This window comes from Lepidochelys kempii, unplaced genomic scaffold, assembly GCF_965140285.1.
Source record: "Lepidochelys kempii isolate rLepKem1 unplaced genomic scaffold, rLepKem1.hap1 scaffold_29, whole genome shotgun sequence".
Taxonomy (NCBI): domain Eukaryota; kingdom Metazoa; phylum Chordata; order Testudines; family Cheloniidae; genus Lepidochelys; species Lepidochelys kempii.
In genome coordinates, this window is record NW_027621931.1 from 685,955 (window position 1) to 692,606 (window position 6,652).

Below are 6,652 nucleotides of genomic sequence, written 5' to 3' on the forward strand. Positions count from 1 at the left end.
AATGATTTTTTGGTTTTGTTTCAGCAAGAAAACTGACATCTTGGGTCAACCTGAGTGTCTATTACTGTTGTTACAACATTGGTTAGGCTAGCTAGCAAGGGGGAACAAGAATTTGCACCTGTCTATTTGTGGACAACGAAGTGCACAGTGGAAACATGCCCATATTCTGCTCCTAGTCAATGGGAAGCTTTGATTTTGATATGGTCTCCAAAGCCCTTGCCAAGATCACGTAGAAGATGGGGGAGTCAGGGAAAAACCGTCAATTTGTTCAAATGGCAAGAGAAGAATAAATTAAGGTGTTTTGCTGTAAAGTCACTTTTCCCTCACTGGGAATTGAACCCAGGCCGTGGTGGTGAGAGCGCCAAATCCTAACCACTAGACCACCAGGGAGAAGATGGGGCTGTTGTTCTTCTCAGCTGTGCTACACTTCCTTAGGCTATTTTCTCTCCAATTTCTGAAGCTGCTCCTTTGTCCATTCCCTGAGCGGCTAAGAGCAGAGCGGGCAGGAACCCCTGTGCTCAGGGTCACAACCTGAGCCCAACCCAAGCCACTGAAACAAACTCAAATGATGCGTCAGCTTCCTCCACTAGGATCACAGAGCAACACAAAGAAAACCCAGGAGGAACAATCCTCCTCTGCCTTCACTGACCCCATTGCAACCCTCTCAGCAGCCGACCTGGACATTGAGCTGACAGGAACTTTGGCATAGAGAGCAAGGGAGGGAGTTTGCTCCCCCTCATTGTGAGCTGATTGCATTCTGACTCCATGTAACGGGGCTCTGAGCTTTGCCATCTTCTGAATTCTGTGTCCTAACTGTGATCATCCGCCCTTCCTTCAGTTACTTTGGGTTCTGCTGTTGTTCACCATTTCTGAGTGGAGATTTTAAATCACGGCTGTTTCTTTGTTAGCATGTCATGGGCTATTAGCAGTAGGAGGAAAAATCACTTTTTGTAGTGGTAAACAGGGTGGCCCATTTCAAACAGTTCTCTGTGAGTTCAATCCTTGAGGGGGCCATTTAGGGATCTGGGGCAAAAATTGGGGATTGGTCCTGCCTTGAGCAGTGGATTGGACTAGATGACCTCCTGAGGTCCCTTCCAACTCTGTGATTCTGTGAAAGGACATGTCAGAGGGCAGGGGACTTGACAAAGCCCTGGCTGGGATGATTTAGTTGGGGTTGGTCCTGCTTTGAGCAGGGGGTTGGACTAGATGACATCCTGAGGTCCCTTCCAACCCTGATCTTCTATGATTTTAAGGCAACCCCCATCTTTTCATGGACTCTGTATATATCTCTTCCTGCTGTATTTTCCACTCCATGCATGTGATGAAGTGGGTTTTAGCCCAGGAAAGATTACGCCCAAATAAATTTGTTAGTCTCCAAAGTGCCACAAGTCCTCCTCATTGTTTTTGCTGATACAGACTAACACGGCTACCACTCTGAAAGGAAATCAAGCCACTAGGTAGGCGGAAGAAGAAGCGGAGAGGGATGCGGTGGGGTAAATGAAAGCAGAGGAGGATTGTTCCTCTTTTGTGTTCCTCTTGGGATTCTGATGGAGGAACCTAAATCGTAATTTGAGCTTGTTTCAATGCTTTTCCTTGAGCTCAGGTTATGAGCACAGGGGTTCCTTCACTCTCTGTTCCTGTCCCCTCTGAAATGGGGAATGGACCATTTCATAGAATCATGGAATATCAGGGTTGGAAGGGATTTCTTTAACTGGAGAGCAAGTAGCCTTAGAAAGCATAGAGGAGCTGAACCAAAAAAACCTACATTACCCCCCCTTATGGTCTACTGCAGGGGTAGTCAACTATTTTTTGTCAAGGTCCAAAATCTCAGTCAAGATATGATCAAGGTCCAGACTCCAGAGAAAATAATTTTATTTACTTATTATTATGATTTTTAAAAAGATTTCAGGGTCCATTAAAAATTTCTGGCGGTCTAGAGTTGGCCCATGGTACACCTGTTGAGTACCCTTGGTCTACTGGTTAGGAGTCTCGTTGATGCTGCCTTGGTTCCATCCTCAGTCAGGGAAAGAAACTTCTCGACACAATTCTCCATTCAGTCTTCACTGCAAATTAAAAAAAACCTCAGAACTTTCACCCCAATAGCTTATTATCTGGCCGTTTTCTGCCCTGTCCTGTATAAACACCAAAAGGGGCCTTTTTAAAAACCAAAGACTTTGAGATGGGGGCGAACTGGCTGACTCCAGCTGCCTATCTCTATTCACTTGTGTGCTGAATTGAATGAATCTCTTTGGATACACAGCAATCGTGAAGCATAAATCTGCTTCAGTGGATATAGTAGAAGCGATATTGCCTAAATAACACCTGGCTTTTTTCAAAACCAGCAATAGCCACAAGAGGTCCCAGAATCGTCTGAGATTGCCTCCAGCTGACAAAGGGGCCCATTTTTCAGCTAGGAATTCAACTTCTTTGTTCCATTTTCTCTGCTTTGAGTCTCTTTCCGCTTGTCTCAGGTAGTGTGGCGAGCAAACGCGCAGGTGGGTGAGATAATATCTTTGACTGGGCCAGCTTCTGTTGGGGACAAAGACAAGCTTTTCTGGGACCTGCATGGCTACAACTATGTAGCAAATGCTCATAAGCCATGAATTAGTTCTTCTTTCACACTGGAATGCATCGCTTTTGGTGTGACACCAAGAAATTATTTATTAGCCCGTATAACCGTTTCTTCTCCACATGTTGAGATTATCTTTCGCCTGTAATGCCATCACGTATTAAAATTCCAAATGGCCAATTAGCAAGCACCAAAATAAAGAACAGCCAATTATTAATCTGCCTCACCCCTAGCCCTGCCCAGGATCTCTGCATTGGTTTAGGAAATATTTTCACATAGATATTTGCAAATTGGGAAGTTTTAAATTGTGTCAGCTTCCGTCTAGAAAGAGAGAGTGGTAAGCTAAATTGCTCCAACACAGATTTCCCCATCTATGTGAAAGAAAGAATTAGAAAGAAGTAAGGAAAGTGAATCCAAGGTAAATGATTCTGACCTTTCCTTTGAAATGCTCGGTGCAATAAATCAGTGAATATTCCCATAAGTAAACTCCCGTAAGTGACAGAAAAGAGGGCATAGGAAAAGGCTGTCAAATGTTGTGTTAAACTTTAATTCATGAGCAAAATTGTGTGGCCATTAAATTACAACCCTAAAATATCGTCAAAGGAAAGAAAAAGGAACAAAAAGTGTGGGAAATACGGGTGTATTTCAGCAAAGGGCTTGGAATGGAGGAAGACCAAAACTGATCAGTCAGGGGAAAAGGCACTGTTTCTGCCTAGTTTTAAACCAGGGATATTTTACGTGTGAAGCAAACATGATAACCACCACACTACACTACAATCTGTGACAGAAACGAATTGTACCAATTTGCCCTTCTCACAATGAGGCCAAAACGCAGGCAAATCTCGTAAGCAAGAAACCTCACATCCACTCCACTTCTCCATGGACATTTCCCTGCCAGCTCCTCAGGAGCAACCAACAAGACAAGAAACCAAAATGCAGTAAAATCAAGGGCACGTTTCCCACCACAGGTTTCACTGACTGCGAAGGGTCATGTAGAAATGTTTTGCCTTTTCATACCTGAAGACTTGGTTATTCTCTCCTTCCCTGAACTGGAATGGAAAGCAAGGAGATAGGTGTGAGAACAAGCACTCCTAAGCAAAGGAAACAAGACACCCAGCATATAACCCATCAGCAGGAGATTAAAACCTGGGCTACACTACACAGTTAGGCCCGCCGACAGCATTTTACGTTGTCCTAATTACCTCACGGTGCACACTACAGCCTTGTCCCATCTATGTAAGTGCCCTGCTACACCCACATGGTAACTCCAGCTCCTCAAGAGGCACGGGGATTGTGTTGGGGTCGTTAGGACAACCCAGTATCTGTGTAGACACTGCCTTACTCACAGGGGCTGCTGGCTGTCTTGCCAATGTCATGGCTTCCGGCTGGCTCCCTTCATGGCTGCCCTCTGCTCCCTGATCCCAGCGGGGCTGCACCTGCCTGGCTCCTCGCGGGGCTGCTGCACGAAAGCTCCCGGCTCCCAGCGCAGGGAGCCGAGAAGCCTGAGCCCCTGGCCCCCGCCCCCACTCCTGGCTGGGAGCAGGCAGGCAAGAAGCCCAGGTGGCCGGCTCCCACTCCAGGGAGGAGGTGGGGAGTCAAGAGCCCAGGGGGAGCTGGGCTCCCAGTGGGCAGCTGCGCGGAGTGAAGAGCCCCGTTTCTCAGCCCCCCCACACTGCCCCTCTTCATTCGGTGGAAGCACTCCTGGTGAAGACACACTCCGCCGACAGAAGGAGGGGAGTGGGGACAAACTCAAATTAAGCTTCCGCTTCCTCCATCACGATCACAAGAGAAACTGAAAGAAAACTCAAGAGGAACAAGCCTCCTCTCCTTTCATGCACCCCCATCACAACCCTCCCTGCTTTGTTTTCTGCCTGCATTTCCTTTTGAAACTGCAATGGCTGCTCCAGAAAACGGTCATGTCTCTGAATTCACAGCAACATCCTGAGGATGATAAAAGTATGAAGGAATTCATGGTCCTTTATGACATAATAATAATTAATACATTATTATTTGTATTGCAAGATTAATCTTTCCCTTTTGCAGATTCAGCTCCACATTGATTCTTGTTGCTCTTTGCAATGTATCTATCTATCTTGGCAACAGTATTTGCTGTTGTTTCAGGTGGAGCACTCAGCGTGTTACGTTTTTCTGATAATCTGTGTCTCGAAAATTCTAGCCAATATGCCTGGAACTTCCAAGAACCGTCATATTACGAAGGAATTCCAGGTCCTTTTTTATATTACCATTTATCAGTCGTTATTATTCGTAGAGCAAAGATTAATCTTTCATTTTTTTAGATCCAGCTCTACTCTGATTCTTGTTGCTATTTGCCATGTATCTATAGCTATGTAGCTATAAAGGAAACTGGTTTTTTGCTCTTGTTTCTTTGTATTTGTACACTGCAACTTTTCAGCCCAAGCCACATGATCCTGATTAATGTGACACCGGCCAGCCGTGGGTGATTCATTGCACTGTAGACGTATCCTAACGTTATGTCTGCACAGCGATTCAAACACCCAGGGCACCTGTCTCAGAGCCCGGGGCAGCTGACTCAGGCTTCTGGGGCTGGGGCTGCAGGGCTATAAAATGACAGTGGAGACAGATGGGCTTGAGCTCAATCTCTGAGGTCCCATGAGGGGTGAGGGTTTCCAAACCCAGGCTTCAGCAGGAACACCAGTATCTGCACCCCACTTTTCAGCCCCACAGCTTGAGCTCCAGAAGCCCACATCAGGTGACCCAGGCCAGCCCTGCTGCCATCTTTATCCCGGGAGAGAGAGACTCTACAGGGACGTCTCCATTGCAGTGTCAGCCCAGGGGTGGCAGGCTGTGCTCAAAGCAGCACCCTGGAAGCCCCATAGTCACCACTCTCATAGAATTAAGGGATGGTTTGTACAGAGTCGGCCTGGTGAGCTATCATTGTTAAAGTCGTGATCTGTTGAAGGCTAATACCTGGGTGGATGGTGTGTGCTAGGCTTGTCTGGGAAGTGGTGGAGTTTTGCTCTGGGTGCGTCACTGAAATATGTGATGAGGCTGGGAAATGGCCACCGCCAGCCTTTCCGGTGTGACGCTGGAGGAGCCAGACTCGCTGCTGGCCCAGTGAAGGTATCCACGCTCCCAAGGACTCTCCCAGGAACCGTGTACAATGCGGACTCCTCCGAGACAGCCCGGAGACAATGGACACTGCTTGACTCACATCAAGGCAGAGGAACTTCCTAACAAGTTGGAAGAAATTATGAAAGAGGGGAAGAGACGTCATGACTTGGCCTCTCTCCCCCGCAATTCAACACCTTGCAACACATCTGGAGGACAAAGACTGAACTGAAATAATTCAGAGGTCAGAAGAGAAGAATAATAATCCATTCAAATCAAAGTCCCCAAACAGACTAGTATTGGTTTCTCAGCAGAAAACTTTCCATGTGGGGGATTTTGTTTTCCCACTCAGACCTTGCCAAGGGAAGCAGAGAGAAAATCTTTGACTTGCCTCCTTCAGAACAGCTTGGCCTAGACACTCTAGCTGTGGGTCACTGTCGTGGCCTTGCTGAGGACAGGGGCATGTTAATAATTTGGGGAGGTCCCAGGGTGTTTGAGGGAAGATTATGAGGCTGTTACCTTTTGAGATAAAAGCTAAGAAATACAGAACGAGACAATTCTTTCATACATCTGGCCTTTAGACATATTTCATTTAAAGCAGGGGGTCTAACATGCTGTGAGAAAGTGGAAATGTTGGAAGCTCAAATAATTCCGTTTTTTCTATGTCTCGTGCGTGTGTAAATGGCACAACACGTTAATTTATAAGCACGTCGTTCTTAACTTCATAAATTATTATGTGGTGTATTAACTATATCAAGTGGGTTGTACAATACAATGACTTTTCCATGCGTTGCCCAAAACATATTTTTAATATTATTTACATGCACCGAACTCCTTGAACATAAAGTTGTTTATTTCATTCCTGTGCAGTGTGTTGGGAGCTCAGTTAATTGAGTTTATTGTCACTCTGTGTGTGTGTGAGGTACAACACAATAATTTAGTGATGCTGAAAATGTTTCCTTCTCCCTCCGGAACGGCCTTGGAATCACCTTC

The 6,652-nt window shown here is 46.1% G+C and overlaps 1 non-coding gene across 1 annotated transcript; it reads right to left on the bottom strand.

Annotated features, from left to right (window-relative positions):
- Nucleotides 1-318: 318 nt before the first annotated feature.
- TRNAE-CUC (transfer RNA glutamic acid (anticodon CUC)) lies at nucleotides 319-390 on the bottom strand. Its single transcript has one exon. It is a non-coding gene; the product is annotated as a tRNA-Glu (tRNA).
- Between the last annotated feature and the right edge of the window lie 6,262 nt (nucleotides 391-6,652).